Genomic DNA, 24,753 nt, shown 5'->3' with positions numbered 1-24,753 from the left:
CTAGATTTTGTCTTGATTTATCAACTGTTTGAATCCAAATTTCTTCTGCAGAGACTCTAGTATCTCAGGTGGAAGAAGATAGGGAAATTTGAAATAAATTTTCCCTGAGTCATAGATGAACTACTGTAGTGTAGTTAGGGAACCAATCATTATGATATAGGCAAAGAGAATCTTCCATATATCTTTATATTTGAATCCAAGCCTCTGGTGAAGTGTGAAATACAGCTGCCCTTTTCCTTGTTCAACACAGATACCAGGTACCCAACAAAGTGAGACAAGGACACAGAAGTTACCAGGTATGTAGCCTTCCACTGATGTCACAAATGGCTACTCTTTCTTTGACCATTCACTTCTGATCTTTGGAACTACCGATTTGTCCAGCACTTCAATAGAATGTTCAAAGCAAGCAAGCATCACACATAAAGGAGCAACTCCTCTGTAGAATGCATTTAGGCATAATTCTTTGGGAACAGCTTCCCTCAGATTGTTGGCATATTCTGGCTGGGCTTGAATTCTAACCTTAGTAATTTTCATAAGAGCCAGGGAAGTAACAGCAAAGACTTCAACCGTGGCAGAGCAAGCTAAATAAAGTAAATAAAGTAAAACAGGCCAGACATGGCTGCTTTCCTCCTCAAGGAATGTCATTATACAAGACTTTGAAGACAATAAAAACCAAATTTGCAGAACTCTTGCATAGAGTAGCCAATAAAAGTTGGAATTCATATTTTAGCCAGATCGCCAACACCATCTTGTTTAAGTACGATGGAGAATTCATTAAAGTTGTTCTTGTGTTTCTCAGGGATCTCCTGCACTTTGCATTTTGCTAAGTCCAGGGGCACTATGGTGTGTGTCAGGTCACAACCTGACCCACACCATAGAGTGAGTAAAAAAGTTCATAGAGCCATATTGACAACCATATTCTTTTACTGGAGGAGAAGAGGAAGACCTAGGACCTGATAGGTTGAGCCTGGGGTTGGGGCTTACAAGGTCATCTTTGTGTAAGCCAGAAGTGAGGTTCCAGGAAGGGGTTAGTGAGTGTCAAGTGAACTATAGCCAAGATGGTGGAAATGAGTCAGGTAGTCTACGGCTCACTGTTCAAAGGAGTTAGAGATCACCTCATCCAATTTTATCCTTTCACAGGGGAAGAAACTGAGGTCCAGAGAGGGGAATTGCCTTGCTTAAGTTCACACAGGAAACAAAATAGTAGAACTGAGATTTAAATATCCTCAATTCCAAATATGATGTTCTTTTCAGAGCTGCCAAGGTAGACTGTGTACTCTTGACTGAATGCCAAGGCTAGTTATGGTAGCTAAATACTGACTAAATTCTCAGACTAGTAGAACATCCCAGAGAGGTAAATACTGAAAGATACTATTTCATAGTGCCTAGAGCACAAAACTTGCAATTGGGAAAACTAAAGCAGATTTCAGGCACTTAGTATGTGATCACGGTAATGTTACCTCTTAGAACCTCTTTCTTCTCATCTGTAAAGTGAGGTTAATAATATCCTACCTACCTCAAAGGTTTATTATAAGAAAAGTGCCTTATAAATCCTGAAGTGCTACATAAATATGAGTTATTATTATTATCATTTGACCAATCCTATAATAGCTAAGTTGCTTCTCAAAAAATAATCAAGGCCTTTGCTGTTTACTAAGTCTGAAGTGATGCAGTCAAAAAGTGTACTGAGGCAAAAAGATCTGTTGAATACTTCTATCATAACCTAAAGGGAAATATAAATTATTTCTTATTTTGCTTTTATCTTAAGAAGTCATTATTCAAGGCTGGTTTAAGGTCAGGAGGAGAATTGGATAGATATTTCAATATCTGCATCTGAAGAATAAGATCAATCTTGTATGTGTGTGTATTTTTTTAATCACTATTGACATTCAATATGCCCTTTATCACCTCCACTAAAGTCCAGCTCTGAGCATCTCTCAAGGGAAGAGACCCAGGTTCTTGAAGGTTATGCCAGCCCAATGTAGACCTATAAAGCATCCATTACAAGCTCAATAGAAGGCCAAATTGCTTAGGGGTAGGGACAGATTAATTTTGAAAATATTTGTTAGCTGAAAATAAAAATTTTAACAAAAAAAACCTTAACTTTGAGTTCCTGACTTTGATGCACATGATGAAGTAGCAATAGGAAAATAATTTAATCTCTCAGTGCCCAAGGCAACTCTCTACAGCTCTATGTTGCTCAGGAAGTGTGAATCTGTACCAATTGAGGAAGTGTCCTCACTGGAACTCTCTAAACCAGTGAAATCACAATTCTGAATATACATACACATGTGTGTTTGTGTATGTATGTGTGTATATATATATATATATGCACCTATATGCATATACATAGTGTGTCTATCTGTATGGATAGTGTCTCTATGAATATATATGTATATGTGTATAAATATGAGTATGCATATGTATTGCATATGTATAAACATGTATCAAACACAGACTCAGTTTTTAAATAGGCTTCATGATTTTGCACAGAGCAACTCTAGTGCAATAGAGTCAGAAGTCTTAAGTTCATGACTTTGCTACCTATGTGACCATGAACCAATCACTTCATATCATTAAGTTTCAGTTTTCTCTTCTATAAAATATGAGAAAACGGACTACCTGATCTCCAGGACTACATGACTTTCAGCAATACGTCTACTTTTAACTAGTCATTGTATAATTGCCTGCCATGGTTCTGCAGGTGTTGATGGACCAGAAAGATGGAATGAGAGTCATCAAAGTCTTTTATATTACACAGAACACTGTTATGAGCACTATATTTGAAAAAAAAGTTTATAGACAGTGGAGGTGACAAAAATCCAAATAACATCATAAAAAATAGATTAAGTTATAATAGACAAGAAAAGATTTGCTTTTGATATAGTAGTCATATCTAAATCATCTGACTGTGCAATCAAACCATCTACTTATCAGAGCTAAGGTTAGAATAAATAAAAACCAAGAAGAAAGAATAACAATGATTAAAAAGTATGGAATGCAATTGAAACAACTCAATCCTGGACTATTTAAACAAATAATTATCTATCAAAAATGGGAAATGGACAATAGAAAGAAATTGACACTGATTGTAATTATTTCATATTCTATTTTAACCAATGAAAATTAATTGTCCCAAAAGGAGAACAAAAAAATCAAGAAAACAGCATGGTCATCAAACTTCTAACATACTTGCCAAAGAGAGGCAGCTGTCAAAGATTAGATCATATTAGAATATGAAGTCATTTGTAAAACCCCATGAAGAAGTGTAATAGGTGATTATGAGTAGTATTGTCTCATAGAACAGAGAAGTGGTAAAAATACTTAAAGAAAGTTTGGCAAGACATTCAACCAAGCAAAGTCATCTCAAGGGCACTTAAAGATGAAAATGGAATGAGGACAACAAACAGAAGAAAAAAAGGAAAAGATCTGTAAAACATATTATGACAAACTTTTTTTTTCCTTCAAGGACAGTAGAACCACAACAATTGGAACCTAGCATTCCAATTTTAGTTGTGCTTATAGAGAAAGCAGAAATAGCACTAAACAGGACAGAGATCAGAAAAGTAATCATATTGAACCAAGTGTACACAGAGGAGATTTTGCTGTACTCGACATAATCGTGAAGCCAATGAGAGATCAATATACAAGGTGTCTGGAGGAAGGGAAAATAACACATTTTCATGAGAATATTAGTAAGGAACAATTAGACATTTGCAAGTAAAAGTCAACCAGGGGCCATATTTTTACTATTTCAAAATTTGATTAAAAATGTAGAGAACAGAAGAGCCAACTGTAGTTATTGTTTTTATTTATGGGAAAGCATTTCATTCTGTAATGCAAAATTATAATCTACGACAAGGACATTATTTCTCCTATTTTTCTCCCCATACTCACCCTTTCCCAACTGTGTTTAGAAGGGTGCATCTTTTTTTCCCCTAAGAAACTCTGGGGCATGGATCAAATCTACCTTCTCGTTATAATAGTACAAATTGTTCTCAGGAATGAGAGGGGAGACTTGTCCCAAAATCTCAGAACTCTAGTCAGTCTTCAAACCCCTATTACACTGAGATGATATGATCCCAGAAAGAATTCACCTTTGCTCTTGACTAGCTAATGTCTTCCGAGTTACCCCAGTCTGCATTAGATAACTCTTCAGAAACTGGCAAGTGAAGATGAAAAGGGATTGCTCACCTTCCCAGCATAATCCAGCAACATAATGGTGAAAAGCTCTTAAGGTTAGTGTTTTCAATATTTCTTAGAGAGAAAGAGGAAAAAATATTCCAAGAGGGGTCAGATATATTTATTTCCTTTATTGAAATTAATTTCTAGTATTTCAGGAAGAACTGTTAAATGTAGTTCTTTAATTAGAAAGAATAAAAATTGATTAAGCATTGATTTCAATGCTTATATTTCCATTGGTCCTTTCTGGGAAATCATAAAAACTGGGAGTAAAGGAGAAAAAAAAAGTCAAATGATCAATATATGTGTTTGTGAGTCTTTGAATTGTCCTCTATATACCAATTATAGAAAAAAAATTGTTCACCACTTAAGTCCTATATCAAGTTATTCATAGCACTTCATTTTCCCTATTTACCTTTTCAAGGAATGCCTATTTCATAAGCACAAAGAGAATAAATCCCTTGTTTATTCCTTTGTTTGATTCTCTCCTCTCTGGTTTATACTTAGCTATAGGAAAGAATTGGCTGAACAGTCTTATAATTTGTTTCCAGTAACTTTTTTTAGCAGACTTGGTTTATTCAAGGTGTTAAATGTGGCCTTGAAGCACTGAATGAAGGGAGGAAATGTTCACATAGGAGCTATAAGACTCATAGTTGGAGGGTTGTACCTTTTGCTATCTACCCCTACCTCCACTCCTATCCCCGCACACAACTTGGCAACAAGTCTGTGTTAAAAAGTTCTATCTTTAGGTTAAAAATTATATATCCTATTTAAGTGTGTTTTTTAACATTTGAATTTGGTACAACTCCAATAACACTTCATGAATTTAAACTGACCATAAGGGAACAATCAAAAGAGTTAAAAACTTGTTCAGATAGAATAATAGGTGAATTAGATCTAATATTTAAAGAGTAATTAGAATATGTGATACAAAAGTTATTTTCAAAAAAAATAAGAAAAGACACTTTGCTAAATTCAGTTTAGGGAAAAATATGTTCTTAATATCCAAAGTAGGGATAAATTAGAGAAAAATAACTATTGATCAATATCAGTAATGAATATTGATGAAAGTTTCATAAAATCGTAAAAAAAAAAGATTACAACAAAAGATTCAAAACATTCATGATGACCAAGCTAGATATTGACCAGGGATTCAGTGATGCTTCAACATTTGGAAAATGATGAACATTATATTCAAAACAAAAACAACCAAAACCCCATGATTATACCGATAAACGTGGGAAAAGACTGACTCTTCCTACTCTGGTCCATCCTCAACTCGGCTACTAAGTGATTTTTCAAAAGCATATGTCTGATCATGTCATCTTCCTATTCAATAAATTCCAATGGCCACCTATTCCCTTCAGGATCAAACATAAAATCCTGTTTGGTTTTTAAAACCCTGTAGAACCTCACCCTTTCCTGCCTTTACAATCCTCTAATGCTTTATTCCCCTCTCTTTACTCTACAATCCAGCAACACTGTCCTTCTTGCCATTCCCGGCACAAGATACTCTAGCTCCCAAATCCATGGATTTTCATTGGCTATCCCCCCTACCTGGATGTCCCCCCTCCTCAACTCTTCCTCCTTGCTTATCTGGCTCCCTTCTAGGCTCAGCTAAAACTCCACTTCCTGCAAGAATCCTTTCCCAGTCCCCCTTAATACTAGTGTTTTGCCTCTGAGATGACCTCCAACTTACCCTGCATAAATTTTGTTTGTACATAGTGGTACCCATGTTATCTCCTCCATGGGAATATGAACTCCTAAATAGCAGGAATTGCTTTTGCTTTTCTTCGTAACCCTAGCACATAGTAAGCACTTAATGAATACTTATTGCCTGGCAAGGTGCAACACTAATTTATGCTAAATCAAATGGACCTCAAAAATATAAATACAGAAGGGCCATTTTTAAAATATCATAAAAATTTTAAATCAAATTCATATCATTTATGATGGTGAAACACTAGAAGCTTTTTCAATAAATGCAAGGGGTAAAGCAAGAATTTCCTTTTACCCTAGGATTATTTGGTATAATTCTGGAAATGCTGGTAGCAGTCATAAGACAAGACAAAGAAATTATAGACATGCACATTGCCAAAGAACAGATGAAATTATCCCTATTTGCATAGGATGTGGTGGTTTACTTAAAAAAAACCTAGAGAATCAGTAAAGAAACTGATGAAATAATTACCAACTTCATTAAAGTACAAACTAAATCCCCAAACTTTTCAGTGTTTCTGCAACAGCAATAACAAAATCCAGAGAGAAAAACAGAAAGGAAAATCTTATTCAAAATAACTACAAAATGAGTTCAAACAACTGGGAGTTGATCTACTTAGACATACTCCATACTTTGATAACTATAATTATAAGCATCCTTTTAAAGAAATAAAGAATAACAGTAATTAGAATGATATTCATTGCTATGAAATCCCCATAAATATAATAGCAATGACACTACAGATACTAATATACAGATTTATTGTCATACTAAACTACTAACATACTATTTTATAAAGTTAGACAAAATAATAACAAAATTCATTTGAAGCACCAAACTCTCTATAATCTCAAGGAAAATAATGGAAAAAAATAGTAATGAAGTGAAAATTGAATTCCTAGGTATCAAATTATACTATAAAACAGTGATCATTAAAACTATTTGGTGCTGATTAAAAACACAAAAGTTGAACAATCAGCATACTAGATATGGGAGAATCAGAAACAATTTAAATAAAGTTTGATAAACCCAAGAACATAAGTTACTTAAGTGAGAACTTCCTATTTGACAAGAACTTGTGAGAAAACCTGAAAGCAGTCTGACAGAAATCAGATTTAGAGCATCACTTTATATCTCACAGGTTGTTGTGTGTTCTGTCTTTCATTCTAGCATGGGCTCATAAAGGACAGGTGGCATCAATATTAAACATTACAGCATTTAAAACATTAGAAAAAATGATAGAGATTAGGTGCTTTTCACAACTAATTATTTTTTCTTAATAATAATGATTTTAATTTTAAAATATTTGATTTTTTCCAATTACATATAAAAATAATTTTCAACACTCTTTTTTCGTAAAATTTTGAGTTTTAACTTTTTTTTCTCTCTCTCCCTCCCCCCTCCCCTCCCCAATTCAGCAAGCAATGTGATATGGGTTATACATGAACAATCATGTTAAACATATTTCCATAACAACTAATTCTTAATCAAACAAGAGATAAAAGATCACAAAATGATAAAGTAGGAAATTTCAGTTACATTTAATTGAAAACTTTTTGTATAAATAAAATCAATGCAGCTAGGATAAGATGAGAAACTGTCAATAGGGGGGTGGAAACCCTTTGTATTAAATATTTCTAAATGTCTGATATTCTACATATGTAAGGAATTGATACAAATATACAAGATCAAGAATCATCCTCCAATCAATAAGTAGCCAAGAGATATGAACAAATAGTTCCTAAAAGAATTATTGACTAGTATCAACTATATGAAAAACTATTCCAAGTCACTAATAGTATGAGAAATGCAGATCAAAACAATGATAAGGGGGCAGTTAGGTGGGGCAGTGCATAGAGCACTGGCCCTGGATTCAGGAGGACCTGACTTCAAATCCAGTCTCAGACACATAATACTTACTAGCTGTGTGACTCTGGGCAAGTTACTTAACCCATTGCCTTGCCAAAAAACAAAACAAAACAAAACAAAACAAAACAAAACAAAAAAAAAACAAAAAAAAAAGAAACAAACAAACAAAAAAAAAACAATGCTGAGGTTTCACCTCCCACCCAACAAGTTGAGAAAGATGACAAAAATGGAAACACTCTCTTGTTTGAGGGGGCATGGGAATACAAGTACACTAATATATTATTAGAGGAGCATTGATTTAGTCCATCCATTCTGGTAAGCAATTTAGAGGTTCTGGAGAAAAGAAACAGCTAGCGAGTCAGTAATAGGAGATAATCCTAGAAAGACAAGTGAGAGCAAGATTGTGTCAGGTTGAGGTGTTTGCATTATATCCTAGAGGAAAAAGAAATTCATTAAAGATTTTTAATAAGGGCAAATTTATGTTTTAGAATATTAAGTCAGATGGGAATAGGAAGAAATTTGAGACCATTCAGGAGGCAATCACTTTAGCCCAGGAGAGGAGTAAAAAGAATTTGAGCTAGGGTAGAGGTTTCATGACTCTGGAGATAGGACGGATTCAAGAGATGTAGTAGAAGTAAAATCAATAAAAACTTTATACCTGATTGGATATGGAGATTGAGGAAGGACAGCACTAAGGTTCAGCTTGACCAGACTAGTTTGGTTTTAGAACAACTTTTTTGCTCTGTGTGTGTGTGTGTGTGTGTGTGTGTGTGTGTGTGTGTGTAAAGCAGAATAAAGCCGAAAATTTTATTCTTTTTTCCCTCGCCCATGGTAATCGCCTTTACTTTTCTTTTTTCCTCATTAAAGATAAGACTTTGCTCTTTCCTGGGCCACCTGCCTGGGGGGGGGAAATTGTGAACTTAAGTTACTTGAAGAATTTGCTCTCAAAAGACTGTCATACTTTCCTCTGAGTCTCTCACTCTAAGGCATCTGCACTGGATTAATTAATTGACCCAGCAAATGTTCCACAAAAGGGGGGTATTTCTCACTTTCCTGTTAGATAATTGCAAGTCATCTGCAGGATGACTACAAAGAACCCCACGGACACCAGTGCTCTTATCCTTCACAGACTCAGATGCTCAAGGATGAAAGCCCCAATGAAGAATGAGATCTGCATTGAGAGCACTCTTCTCTTAACATCACAATAAAAGAGAAAGCTTTTTGCTTCATGGCAGGAGCACCCACTCAGGGACCTGCTGGTTCAGCTCCCCCCTAACAAGAGATATTTATGATGATATCCACAGGAACATATCAGAGTTTTCTGTCACAGAGAGTCTCCTAAGCCTTTCATTCTTGAGTTTAGCATAACTGAAGGACATATTAGCAGTAGTAAATCTCAGACCCAGGTGTTTGATAGCATCTCAGTGAAGAGAAGATTAATATCTTTTGTCCAAAAGCATGTCTGAAGCATGACTGATGTGAAAAACCTACAAAAGCACACTCCAGCTCATCACTTTTTGTATTATGCCCACATTAGCTTTCTTTTAACACATTAATTATCTGTTAAATAAATAAAATTTCTTAAATGAAAATCATCTTATCCTTAGATTTTGTAAAAACAGTCATTTATCTTCAAAGTGTGTGGTAGAAATAAAGAGCATAAATGATATGGCTATGATGACTGAATCAATTCTATTTTCACTGCGATTGTTAACCTCTCATCTGGAATGCAATAATAATATGATAAATTAACAAAATCTTATTTCATATTATAAAATAATAAAATTTCTATAAGATTACAAGGAGGCAATTAGGGAGCTTTAATAGCTCAAAACTGCACTAATACTTTTGGGACATCCTGTGTTTAAGAACGTCCTTACCAGTCTGCCTGCTTGCAGACTCTCTTCACTAATCTATATACATATACAATACTGAAAGTTTATGTGTCCTAAATCAGCTCTGATTATAGCATACGACTCCTCAAAAACTTTTAGTAATTCCCACCTTCTTATGCAAAATAAAGTTCAAACTCCTTCACCCAATATTCAAGACCTTTCACAATTTGATCCCAATTCAACTTGCCCACACTTTTGTCATTGCTGTTCAGTGGTGTCCGACTCTTTGCGACCCCATGGACCATGGCATGCCAGGCCCTTGTATCCTCCATTATCTCTAAAGTCTAAGTTCATGTTCATTGTTTCCATGACATTGTCCATACATCTCATCCTCTGCTGTCCCCTTTTCCTTTTGACTTCAATCTTTCCCATGATCAGCATCTTTTCCAATGAGTCCCATCTTCTCATTATGTGGCCAAAGTAAACTTCAGCTTCAGTATTTGACCTTCCAATGAATAGCTTGGATTAATTTCTTTAAGTATTGACTGATTTGACCTCCTTGCTCTCCAAGGGACTCTCCAAAGTCTTCTCCAGCACCACAACTCAAAAGCATTGATTTGGCAGCACTAAGCTTTCCTTACAGTCAAATTATCACAGCCATACATTGCTACTAGAAATAAACATAGTTTTGACTATATAGACCTTTTTTTTTTTTTAGCAAGGTGATGTCTTTGTTTTTTTAGTGTACCATCCAGATTTGCCATGGCTTTCCTTCCAAGGAGCAAGCATCTTTAGTTCCATGGCTACAGTGGCTACATTGCATCTGCAGTGATCTTTGAGCCCAAGAATATAAAATCTGTCACTGCTTCCATTTCTTCTCCCTCTATTTGCCAGGAAGTGATGAGACCAGTTGCCAAGATTTTAGGTTTTTTTGATGTTAGGCTTCAAGCCAGCTTTTACACTCTCCTCTTTCCCCCCTCATCAAGAAGCTTCTTAATTCTTTACTTCCTGCCTACTCTATCTCAAATTAATTCCATTCTAAATGTCTATACTACAGGAAAGTGTTTCCTGAGCATATAATCATTGAGTTATTGTTGGGCTGCTTTCTGATATGCCAATTTTCCAGTGTAAGTGCCCTGTGGGCATGGATTGTTTCATTTTTGTCTGTGAATCCCCAGCACCCACCAGAGTTCCTGGCATATAGTAGGTGCTTAATAAGTGTTTATTTATTAACTATGTTGTTCCCATTGTCTAGAATGTCCTCCTTTGTCCCCTAATTCTTTGCCCTCAGTTTCACCAATCTCTATTAATACAAGTACCAGTACAAATACCAACTCCTCCATGAAGCTTCTAATGGTGGTTCTGCCAGGTTTTCCCTCTCTTTGTCCTCTAAACTCCATAAAAGTTTTGTACCTCTTTTACTGAACTTTAAAATTCTGTTTTGCATTTTTGTGATTTGTGTACACATTGTCTCCACTTGCTGGATTGTAAATTCCTTGAGAGCAAGGAATATGTTTTATTTTTCTCTGTATCTCATATAGGGCTTGGTACAGCATCCTCTATATTGTAGAAGCTTAATAAAAATATATTTAATTTGTTGAATAAGAAAACACTTGTAAAAACTCCTAAAGCAGGATCAATGCCTCATAAAATGAAGAAGTTTAAAACTAATACCTCCAGATACATTCTGGTTTATAAAACCAGACAGCGAAAGAGGCTACCTATTTTTTTTCCTTTTTTACATTTTTATTAATTTTGTTTCTAATTTATGGAATAAAACAAGCATTTCTACAACACAGTATAATTTTTAAAATGATTGCACATGAAACAGCAAATCATGTACAACTTATTTCTTTTAAATATATAATAAACTTGTGTAAATTTCTTTTTATCTCCTTTTTTCTTTTTCATTTTTTTCTGTTCAAAAGGGAGGAAAGTTTCTGTTTATTTGTAAATCATGTGACCTAGTAAAATACCAATTATATTTCAAAATATTTAACCATTTGATTTAGCAAATGACAGAATTCTTTCATAAGATGTTAACGTTGTAAAGTAGTCACAAAGATATCTAAGCATAACCCTTTCATTTTACAAAAAAGTAAGCAATGGACCAGAGATGGCAAATGATTTACCTAAGTTCATGTAAGTGGAAAATAGTAGAACTGGAATTTGAAACTGCTTTAATGATGTTAGTACGCTAGAATGAAACTATGACATGGGTAGCTATTCAACTCGGATCTCGATGAGCCACTCAGGTGGCTACTCAAGTCCTTCCCTTAACTTTCACATTCTCTTCATTATGTTCCACATGGCTCCATGTCAAAATACTGCACTGATAATAAACACAATCTTCTGTGTGGAACACACTTCATAATGTTATTATCTATTTCCTTTGCTTCTGACAAGACAAGACTATTTAATCTACTCTCTTAGAATTCCAGTTAGCACAGAGGGCAGACCTTTATCTCCTACATTTGAGAACACCTGCCTTAAAGGTTACAGCTATGGGAGAATCAGGTCTGCCTCACATGCCACCCAAAACAACATGGTGAAAACACTGGTTCTGATGTCAGGATGCCTGGGTGTGAATGCCAGCTCCAAAGCTTATCTCCAAACCAACATTAAATGGTAAATGGAAATGGAAGCAAATGGAAAATGGAAAATTGGACTAAGTTTAAAGCCAAGCATTCATAAAGGCAACCAATTCCTAGGGAGTTTGTAAGAAGTTGTTAATTGAGGCTCAGTTTCCCCAAGAGTAAATGATAATGAAAATCATACTATCACCATAGGGCTATTTTGGGGAAAGTACTTCATAAATTTGAAGCCCTATCTATGTATGAGTTGTGGATATCATCATAAATCGGGGGCTATCTAATGAATCTGAAATCCAAAATCTATAGGGAACTTCCAAAATTTTATAAGAATTGAGACTTTCCCTCATAAACAAATAGTTAAAGGATATGAACAAGCATTTTAGTAAAATGAAATGCCAGCTCTCAACAATTATTTGAAAAATTGTTAAAAATCATTAATAATCAGAGAAATGCAAATTAAAATAACCTTGAGATATCACATCACACTCATCAAATTAACAAAGATAGTAAAAGCTGAGAAGATTCATTTCTGAAGGGGCTGTGGGAAGACAACCATGTTAATTCACTGCTAATGTATTTGTGAATTGGTTCAACCACTCTGAATAATAGATTAGAATTATGCAAGAAAAGTTACTAAGATTTTTATACCCTGTGCCCAGAAATATGACAACTGGTATTACGCCCCCAAGGTTATTGACAGTGGGGAAAAAATAACATGTATAAAAATATTCAAATCAACATTACTTGTGATTTTAAAAAAGCTGGAAATAAAATTTGTTTCCAGTAATTAAAATGGCTCACCAAACAATGGTATATGAATGTAGTGGATTATTACTATATTGTAAAGAACGACAAATAGGAAGAATTCAGAAAAACATGAGATGACTTGTGTGAAGTAAAGCAGAGCCCAAAGAACAATATGCACAGTGACTACACAAAGTAGGTAAAGATAACATTATGCAGAAACAAGATTTTAATGAAATATAAGGGTCATCAGTTGCTAGCATCCCTTCCAAGTTAAAGGATACATCATTACTTTCAATTAACAATTGACAAATTTACATAATAGAAATTTCCAAGTATTATAAATCTCTATCACCTGTTGGGTATTCATACTTAACTGGGTTTAAGAAATGCACTTGGGAGGCAAGGATGGTGTACTACTTTACTTTTCTTTAATTTTTAATTAATTTATTTTGAATTATCAACAATCACTTCCATAAACTTTTGAGTTTTAAATCTTTCTCCTCCTTCCTCTCCACTCCCTCTCCAAGACGGCATGCAATCTGATATAGGCTATACACATACATTCCTATTAAACATATTTTCACATTAGTCATGTTGTAGGTAAGAATTAGAACCAACGGGAGGAACCACTAGAAAGAGGAAACAAAACACAAGAAAAAAAATAGCAAATAGTATGCTTCGATCTGCATTCAAACCCCATAGTTCTTTCTTTGGATGTGGATAGCATTTTCCCTCATGAGGCCTTTGGAGATGTCTTAGATCCTTGTATTGCTGAGAAGGGTTAAGTCCATCAATATTAGTCATCTGACAACGTGGCTGGTACTGCGTACAACGTTCTCCTGGTTCTACTCATTTCACTCAGCATCAGACTATACAAGTCTTTCCAGGTTTATCTGAAGTCTGCCTGTTCATCATTTCTTATAGAACAATTGTATTCCATTACATTCATATACCACAATTTGTTCAGTCATTCCCCAATGGATGGGCATTCTCTCAATTTCCAATTCTTTGCCAACACAAAAAGAGCTGCTATAAATATTTTTGTACATGTAGGTCCTTTTCCCATTTGTATGATCTCTCTGGGATACAGCCCTGGAAGTGCTATTGCTGGGTCAAAGAGTATGCACATTTTTATAGGCCTTTGGGCATAGCTCCAAATCGCTCTCCAAAATGGTTGGATCATTTCATAACTCCACCAACAATGCATCAGTGTTTTAATTTTCCCACATCTTCTCCAACGTTTATCATTTTCCTGTTTTGTCAATTTGGCCAATCTGGTAGGTGTGATGTGGTACCTCAGAGTTGTTTTGATTTGCATTTGTCTAATCAGTAGTGATTTAGAGCATTTTTTCATGTGACTATAGATGGCTTTAATTTCTTCATCTGAGAACTGACTGTTCATATCCTTTGATGGTGTACTACTTTAATTCTTCTTTAGGAAATGCCTCTTGTGTCAAAACAAAATGATTTTGTTTGTTTGTTTTTTCCTTTTTTTCTTTCTTTTTTTTTTGGTTTGTTTATTTTTTAAGGATATGTCCTTAGACTACTTCTTTGCTTGAGGTCAACTTTGTCATCAGTTTTTGTTCCATGCTTTCCCATACTCCTACCTTGGTGTTTCCTTGACCATGATGTTCCTCTTCCCCTCATCCAAGACTTTCAACGTTGACTCTTTTGCTCTCAGACTCAACTAATAACTTCCTATCTACCACTTCTCTCCCCCCTCCTCCTCACCTGCTATTGTGGTCTTTATGAAAACTTGGCTTTAATCTCATTCAAATTTTCCATTTACCTGCTTAGTAACAGAACCTGACTTTGATTCTGTCAGCGTTCCAAGCTTCCTCAGGGTCTAATGCAGGCTGGTTCAATAGGTCCTCTTTTCTTGAGGAAAAGAGGGAAACACATAAACTGAAGTAGCTAAAATAGCTGAATCCATAATATCAGAATCTGAAAGTGACAAAAAAAAATTCTGCCAAGGGACTGTTGATAGAATGAAAACTCCTTGAGGGTAGGAATTGTTTGTTTTTGTCTTGAAGCTTCAGTATCAAGCATAATGTTTGATATATAGTAAAGGAATAAATCACTTCTTAATTCATTGGCTGATTGATGTCAACCTCTGTGTTTATCATTCTGGTCTACTTACGATAGGTCAATTCAAAGTTGCCTGAAATGTGTTCACCCTTTATTGTTGTTATTGATTCATTCCAGTCATGTCCAACTCTTTGTGACCCCATTTGAGGTTTTCTTGGCAGAGATACTGGAGTGGTTTGCCATTTCCTTCTCCAGCTCATTTTACAGATGAGGAAACTGAGGCAAACAGGGTTAAGTGACTTGCCTAGGTTCACACACCTAGTAAATGTCTGAGACTAGATTTGTATTCATGAGGATGAATCTTCTTGTTTCCAAGCCCAGTGCTCTACCCACTGTGCCACCTAGCCGCCATTGTTCACTCTAGATGGTTGCTTTCATTAAAGGCTCCAGCCTTTCTTAGTCTATCTCAGTATCAAAAACTTCATAGACCTTACCCAACCTCAGGCAACTCCAAATTAGTCTGTATTTTTGGACTGAGTCAATCCTGAGTGTGTGGTTACTCATATAGCTTTATTTAATAGAGCCAGAACAAGAGTTGTATCTGAGGGTGAAGGTGTAATAGAAGCATGTGGTTTCGTGTGAACCTGTATATCATCAATATCCACTATACTTAGATTAGAGTAGTTTGTGACTAAACTTTGGTTCCTTGAGATAGACAACCAGCCTAACTCAAATCTCACCTGGATTCCCTTTAAGTCTATACTCACATTTTAAGACCTTCTGTTACCTTTTCCTGAAAAGTACTGATCAGTCAGTGTCTGTCATTCTGGTCTTGCTCATTTTGTCTCTTTTCCCCAGCACCTCTCTGGATACCTACTTGACACCAGATTTCATAAATTATCATAGTTTCTTGATATTTTCTCTTCCCTCCACCCCTGCATATTTCTTTTTTTAATTGCTTCGTGGACCAAATGCTTGGCTAGGCATCTTTTGGATTACTGTTTGGCCCTGTGACACTTTGAGGAGGTGTTCGTTAAGTTTTATTGCTACCTGAAAATACACTTCGAAGCTTTCCCCTTCTGCAGCTATTTTCCAAATATTTTAAATACATCCCTGTAACATTTAAATTGAAAGCTGAGCCTGCTGTTAGCAGCTGGGACAACCAGATGTAGAGGAAATGACTAGCTATACCTCATTGTTCAAAGGGCAAATGAGAAACATTCCAACCAATGGGGGTAACCCCTTAGCTAATTATGATTTTTCTCATTTCAACTTTAATTATTTTTTTTAAGTCCATAGCTTCCTTCTTTTCTCATGGCAGTTCCATCGTCATTAAAAGCACTACTCTGTTGTGTTCATCCTCTATTCATATTCCCAAGGTCAGGACTGTTCAAGAACCATAACTGAGAAGTCTGATTGGCTAAATATTCCTGAGTGGTATGGAATGATACAGATTAATAAAAAGGCACTGAAATCCTTGCAATGATAAGAAGGATAATTATGTAGGACCCTAAATGGAGAAGCCAATAATTTGACAATGCCTCATTGGGCTTGAATAATATTCGTATTTTATCATTCTATTGTGATTAAGTAGCATTTAACTATTCTTTATCTGTAGATTATCTCTACTAAATGCTTCTCTGCTCACTACCCTGCCATTCTGAGTTGCCTAGAAGGGACTGACAATTACAGAATGAAGCCCAGGAATGTGCTGCATAAATTTTTTTTGATAGAAAATACAATCTCAGACCCTCCCAGAATGATCTCTATTAGATTATGAATGCTGTGAAGGCATTATTGTTATTATTATTATTATTTATCCTTTCTATCCATTAAGGCCCCATCGCAGGGCACACAGATTGTTGTTGTTGAGCTATCTCATTCCTGTACAACTCTCCGTGACTCCATTTGGAGTTTTTTTGGCAAAGACATTTTCTTCTTCCGCTCATTTTACAGATGAGGAGACAAAGGCAAATAGAGTTAAGTGACTTGCCCAGGGTCACTTAGCTAGTAAGTTTCTAAGGTTGGATTTGAACTCAGGGAGATGAGTCTTCCTGACTCCAGGCCCCTGCTCTATCCACTGCACCACCTAGCTGCCCACAAGACACATAGGACAAAATAGTAAATTTGGAATCAGAGGGCAATGGCTAGAGGTCTGCCTTAATGCTTACTAGCCAGCAGATTGTGGACAAGTCATTTCCAACCTTTCAGCTTATTGCTTTTCAAATTTATGTTCAAATTTAATTTGAAAAACATTTTTAGGGGGCAGCTAGGTGGCACAGTGGATAGAGCACCAGCCCTGGAGTCAGGAGGACCTGAATTCAAATCTGGCCTCAGACCAAACACTTAACGCACTTACTAGCTGTGTGACCCTGGGCAAGTCACTTAACCCCAACTGCCTAAAACAAATAAAAGAAAAAAGAAAAAAAAAGAAAAACATTTTTAAAATTCCTACTACATGCAAGATACTAGAGTACATATTGGGGATACAGACATGACAAACAATAAGGTCCCTGACTTCAAGGAGCTTCTAGTCTACTAGGGAGAATATGACATCTACATAGGTATGTAACATATGAAGTAGAAAGTGACAGGAACAAAGAAGAGATAAGACAAAGTTCCTTGCCCCATCCTTAGAGAACAGGGACATGACTCTTAAACTGAAGAAATGCCAGCCATTGAGAGAATCATGAGATCTGTGAAGTTCGTAAGTATGAGCTTCCTGCAGGTGTGGTGAGAGTTCCTGAAACCCATTCTTATGGAAAGGTGTGTGTTTGTGGGGGTAGGGGTGGTGTTTCCTCAGCATCGCAATATTGAATTCATCCTTCCTTTAAGGGCAATAAAATGCCAGGGCAATGATATCCTTGGAGTTTTATACAGCAAATTCAAATTTGAGTTCAGAGGGTCAGCCTTCTAATGAGAGGAGAAACAGATTGCCTGTCTAGTAGCCTCAAATATGTTTTTTTCTTTCAGTGGGAATCCATTCCCTCTGGATAATACCACAAGGCAGGATGCTTGTATGAGTCTCTGAGGTACAAGTATGAGTTACTAACTATCGACAGGGTTACTTTTCTAACCCCATGTTTGTTTCTCTTACAAGAGGAGTCCAAACTATAGGGTGGTGTTATAAGTTTGCAGAACTTTAGGACTCTGAAAATAGGTATAGAGAGAGAAAGAGAGAGACAGAGACAGAGACAGAGACAGAGAGGTATGGAGACAGACAGAGACAGAGAGAAATAGAGACAGAAAGAGAGAGAGAGAGAGAAAGAGGAGAGAGAGAGAGAGAGAGAGAGAGAGAGAGACAGAGAGAGAGGAGAGAGGAGAGAGGAGAATTGCATTAAATGTTTATACAAAGAACTTTTGTGTTTGCTGAATTTTCTTTGGGATGGAATAGAGACTGTTCTATATACCAATACATTCATTCATTACCTTGAGTACTTTATTAGGATCGGGGACCTTTTATATTCACATCTCTCTGGAGGACCTAGACAATATTTTAGCTTTATTCTAATATTTTCCAAGGCAACACTGTGGGGAGGGGGGCAATAGGAAATTGTATTTAGGGGCTAAACTCCAACATTGAACTTAGGCCATGGAAGCCCAGCTGGGGACAAAGGGTGGGAGAAGGGGCAGAATTTTGGCATTCTGAGCCTTGGGTTACACTAAAAATATGGATGAGTATTCTATTGATTGAACATGATTCCTCTCATTATTTTATGAATATCAATAGCTCCTCTGAATGTCTACTATCTTATTTACCCTAACTATCTGAAGCACATAATACTGTGTATTCAAGAGGGAAAGAATTTCCTCTTAGAAGTACTCCATTCTTTCTTCCAAAACAAGATTGTTCAAGTAGAGAATCATCTTCAGTCTACATCATTACCAGCTCTATTTTTTGTTTTCTCTTACACAATTTTCAAAAAGGTCAACAATCTCAATCACTGTAGCTCATCAGATGGGTGCTGAACAACCACTTGTTGTGGCTATGTAAGAAGAGATTTCTGCTCTGGTATGGATTACCCTAGATGACCTCTGAAGAGAGGTCATGAGAGCATAGAATCAGAGATTGAGTGCTAGGAGGGACCTAAGAGGCTCTCACTCTAATCCCACCATTCCCCTCAGCATACAGATGAGGAATTGAATCCCGGAAAAGTTAAGTGATTTACCCAAGATTACACAGATAGCAGTACCAGAATTTGAACCAAAATCTTCTGATGCTGAATCCAGAATACTTTTCACTATAGCATGACAACTATAAGGTTCTCTATTTTTCAGTTTGGAATAAGCATTTATATGACATTTTTTACTCTTTGAAAAAAGATAATTTCTATTTCTCTACTGTGTTAAGGTTGGCCATACACCATGTATACATACATAATTTCATTTGCTTTTCACAACAACGCTCTGAGGTAAGTGCAAAAGCTATAAAACTCTCCAGTTCTTTCAAATCTTTTGATACTCAACTCATTCACTTTTCAGCACAGTCAGTAACTGATGTCAAAAGTGATGACCTTGAATTATCAAAAGGGCTTGGGATAGGACCTGTGATTCCATTATCCAACAGCACAGAGACCTTCTGGATGAGGAAACTCACTCTAAAATGTCCATAGACATCTTCTCTGCAACTTAGAAAGTCACCTTAAAAAGTCTTAGAAAGTCACCTAGGGCACCAAAAGTTTAAATGACTTGCCCGGGGACACACAGCAAATATGCATCAGAGATAAGACTTGGACCTATAGCTTTCTGGCTTTGATATCATTTCTCTAGCCACAATGCCAAAGTTGCATTTCCATTTTCTATATCTATTTATTCTGTACCTGTCAATTACTATCTATCTACATCTATCTATATCTATCTCTATAGCTATCTCTATTACTCTATCATTTATGTTGATATATTGCTATTATCTTTCTATAGCTGTCTCATCTCTATTTCTATTTATCATCTATCTATCTTTGTCTATCATGTATCTATACATCCACCTATCTATCTATAGGTCTGTCTCTGTCTATCCATCTATGTCTGTCTGTCTATCTATTTATCTGTCTATCTATCTATCTATCTATCTGTCTGTCTGTCTGTCTGTCTGTCTGTCTATCTATCTATCTATCTATCTATCTATCTATCTATCTGAATCTGATTATCTATCTCTGACAAATACCCTGGGGATGGTGGTAGGACTATGGCAGAAGCAGGGTGCTCTGTGAACTGAGTCCAGGAACAATAGGTCCAAAGCAAGGTAAATGTCTATATGTTAGAAGGTGGGGGAGGAGCAAGGGTTCTGTGTAAGTCTGGGAACATCAGCTACTGATGATTTGACTCATTCAAAGAACCAGCTTGAGGCAGCACTTTGTAGGATAGCTCTGTGCCTGGCTATTGCCCCATCTGACTCAGCTAAAGGTATTGCAACTTGTGAGCTCAGAAGCTCCCCTTCCTCCCTCCCTTATGCAGGCTGAAAATTAAGAAGTAAAGAGTCAGGGATATAGCTATTTACATAGAGATGGAAATAGCTAACAAGCAGAAATCAATTCATTCTGTGTTCATTGGATCTGGGATCTGGATAAGACTGATGATTTAGGAGGAAGTATGGAATAGTGCAGAGAACATTAGGAATCAAGAGAGTTGGCTTCCAGTTCCTGTCGCACCACAAACTAGTTATGTGTTCATGGACAAACAGCTTGGCTTTACAGGCACTCAGCTTCCTCATTTGTAAAACTGGGGACCTGGGCTAGATGCCTGAGATCAGTGGTTCTTTTTTGGGATACAGAGTCTTCCTGGAGCCATCTTGTCCTCCTTGCTCTTCCTGTCCTATGAACACCTCCATCTTTTCCAGTGTCTACCATATAATTGATCCTCAAATTACATTCTTTCTTGCATTATTCACTGTTGTTTCATGTGCATACATTGTATTACTAATAATGGCTCCTTATTAATTAATAGGCATCTTAACCATAGAGCACTTGTTTAATTGGATTGTAAGCTTCTCAACAATGCCTTATGTTTTTTTTATGTATGCCACACTGAGTCTAGTAGAGTGTTCAAAAGTATTCATAGAATATTGTAAATTAGGACAATTCCTTTGGTCCCCTTGCTTTGTGTAGTTTTTGGTTTATGGGAGTTGGAAGGGATAAGGAATGGGGAGAGAGGAATGGAGGCAAGACTTCCAGTTCATGGTTAAAAAAGAAAAATATGAGACACTCATCCACAGTACTGTGAGTCAAATCTGTAGGGCAGCAATCTGATAACTATTCTATTCTTCTTCCACAGACATTGACTCCTCTTCTGGTGTTTAATGTAGGGGGTTTTTTTTGTTTGTTTGATTGTTTGTTTGTTTCTAAATTTCCATTCAAGAAAACTCTAAAAGCATTTAAGTGCCTACTGTTTGCAAGATGGCATCATGGATACAGGGGATGCTAAAAATAACAACTAAACACAACCCCTGACTTCAAAGAGCTTACATTCTTGTGTGGGGCAATTGCTAGAGACCAAGAATGAGACATGTACACAGACAAGGTAGGGAGTGATAAGGAAAAGGAGAGATCAAAATACTTCAGTGATTGTTGGAGTATAACATAAGGCCTGGAGTGATGGTGCCAGGTAAAATCAGACCAAGTTCTAGGACAAATCGAGGTAGCTCAGAACAATGGAAAGAGTACTGGATCTGAAGTCAGAGGGCCTGGGTTCAAATACTGGTTCTTTTGTTTATTATCTTTTTGACCTTGGGAACATCACTTTCTTTTTTTGAGCCTCTGTATCATCATCTGTAAAATAAAGGAATTGAGCTGGATGACCTCAGAAGTCTGTTCCAACTTTAAGTCTATGGAGGTAGACATAAAACTTGTAAGGATTAGTACCATAGATTTGCCCCAGGCCCATGCTCTACCTAAACCCTTTTCAAAGGATGGTTCTGATAATGCTGAGCATCCAGTAGGTGATCAATAAATACTTGTTAATGGATTGATTCAATGTATTTTATTTTAATCAATAATAAAATCCTGAAGATAAAACCCCAGCTCCTATTTGTAATACTGAAATGGTTTCTAATTCCAATCTATATGAATTTATCACATTCCATGAGACAGTTCAGCTGCCTGGCATCCAAAGACTGAATTGATCCTGAAAATGTTTCAGATCCCTTTTATGTTCCACAATTAGGGCAGTTGTAAAATATTCAGTCTTTAAAAATACCTTCTGTAGCTTAGCAGTCTGTCTGGGAGGACTTTAAATGTTAATAAAGACTCCATCTCTCAGCCCTATATTTAATGAGTCCAGTGATTTTTTTTAACATTCCTTCAGAGTTGAAGCAACTTCTCAAATCCTACTTAATAAAAAGGGATTCTGACCACAGGATACTTTGCAGTGTTAATTTAGAGGGGCAGAAAGGCCCAGTTGCACAAAGACCTGGTTTACATATTCAAATATCGTCTTCATTTTCTTCTTAAAAAGTAAATGGGATTGCATTAGTCTCAGCTGGGAGGGCTTGAAAAGGATGACATTTTTGTCCAAATGAAAACATTGACGGAGAAATAAAAGCCCCCAAAAGTTGCATCTCAGGGGCAAAGCCTGGGGTGTCTCTTTGGCATTGAATGTTATATTTATAATGAAATCAGAAATGAAGAAGGGACAGCATGCTGGATTGCCTGTGGTTCCTTCAGATAGACTATTGAGTTGTGAGACCCCACCACACTCACTTAACATTAGCCAGAGACAGCAGTAAATCAGAGTGACCAGATCATGAGGTCTCCCTTCACTCCATCTTATACACATGGACATGTGACTTTCATTAGGTGGATTGAAGGAGATAAGGAAGGGGACATGTGGCATAAGGCCAAAATATAAGGAGGTGGAGGAAAGGCAGTACCACAGTAGGGGAAGCAATGGAAGACTCCTCTAGCTCTTCCAATCCAATCTAACAAGTATTTATTAATGATCTAATACATATGAAATAGTGTGCTAGGCACACAGATACAAATACAACATAGAAAACACTGACTTCAAGTAGCTCATCTTCTACCAGAGGCTAGGAGTGAAACTAAATAGATAAATAGATAAGAATATACATGACAATAAAGGCAGATAAGTTGCACAGTAGATAGAGAGTTAAGCCTGGAGTCCAGAAGACCTGGGTTCAAACCCAACTTCAAAACACTGGCTTTGGTTTTCCACTTTCAAGAGCCAAGATGACAGAGTAAGCAGTTAATCACCATAACTCTCCCATATTCACCTTCAAACAACCATAAAATAGTATCCTAAAACAAATCCTAGAGCAGCAGAAGCAGCAAAAAGATGGGCTGAAACAATTTTTTAGCCCAAGAAACTTGGAAGATAGGCAGGAAAGATCTGTCTCACTTGGGTAAAAGGGGACCCCAGTCTAGGATGACTGGATTGATAGGACAGGAAGCATCCCAGCAAGCCAGCAGCAAGCCTCACCTCAGCAAACCAATGGGAGATCCTGAGCCCCAGTGTGGTGGAGCAGGTAAATGCAGGTAAATGCCAACATCAAGACCCCCTCCAAACAGACAACCTCCAGTACTCAGATCTCCATGTGTTTCAGCATAGCCCCAGGCAAACAGGCAGCTTCCATTGGCCAGACCTCCATGTATTTTGGTGTAGCCTGGAGAAATGCAGAAACACCACTTCAGCCTCAGCACATGCCAAATACCAACACTAGGACACCTGCTCAGCATCAGGTAAGCTGCCAGAGCCCTCCAGCCTCCAGCAGCATCTGCCACCCCCCATCCCACCAGATATGAGGGTCCCTTTGTGGGCCTCATGGTAACCTCAGTGTAGCACTAGGTAAATAGCCAGGCTCTGTAGCTTCTGGCACAAGAAACCTGAGACAATGTCCCTTCCACCCCGGAATCATAGCTCAAATGTAAAAGAAAGGAGAAAGACCAAAAAATATGAGCAAAAAAACAACAAAAAAAGAATCTGACCATAGAAAGTTACGGTGACAGGAAAGATCAAGACACAAAACTAGAAGCACAACAATGTCAAAACACCTATGGGCAAAGCCCCAAAGAAAAACCAGAAATGGTCTCAAGCCCAGAAAGAACTCATGGAAGAGCTCAAAAAGGAGCTTAAAAATTATATAAGAGAGGTAGAAGAAAAATCAGAAAAAGAAGTAAGAGTGATGTAAGAGAATTATGAGAAAAGAGTCAACAGCTTGGGGAAAAACAAAAACAAAAACAAAAACACAACTGCTTAAAAAGCAGAATTAGCCAAGTGGAAAAGTAAATGCAAAAGTTAACTGAGGAAATGTGCAAAAGTTAAATGAGGAAAACAACTCCTTAAAAGTTAGAATTGGGCAAGTGGAAGCTAATGACTCTATGAGATACCAAGAATCAATCAAATAAATTTTTTTTAAAAAATGAAAAGTAGAAAAAAGATAAAATACTACATTGGAAAAACAATTGACCTGAAAAATAGATACAGAAGAGATAATGTCAGAATCATTGGACTACCTGAAAGCCATAATCAAATGGACGACCTTTGGGGGCAGCTAAGTGGTGCAGTGGATAGAGCACTGGCCTTGGAGTCAGGAGGTCCTGAGTTCAAATCCGGCCTCAGACACATAACACTTAAAAGCTGTGTGACCCTGGGCAAGTCACTTAACCCCATTGCCTAACCAAAAAAAAAAAAAAAAAAAAGGAGGACCTGGACAACATCTTTGAAGTAATCAAGGAAAACTACCATATCCTGGAACCAGGGCAAAACGGCCATTGAAAGAATCTACTGATCCCTTCAGGAAAGAGATACCAAAACAAAAACTACA

At 36.8% G+C, this 24,753-nt stretch overlaps 1 pseudogene; it reads right to left on the bottom strand.

The window, feature by feature from the left end:
- LOC114051486 lies at window positions 1-23,752 on the bottom strand (annotated as a pseudogene).
- Window positions 23,753-24,753: the final 1,001 nt, after the last annotated feature.

This window comes from Vombatus ursinus, unplaced genomic scaffold (genome assembly GCF_900497805.2).
Source record: "Vombatus ursinus unplaced genomic scaffold, bare-nosed wombat genome assembly UNPS02014802.1, whole genome shotgun sequence".
NCBI classification, from domain to species: domain Eukaryota; kingdom Metazoa; phylum Chordata; class Mammalia; order Diprotodontia; family Vombatidae; genus Vombatus; species Vombatus ursinus.
The sequence above is the reverse complement of the archived record's forward strand: the minus strand, read 5'-3'. Positions and strand labels throughout refer to the sequence as shown.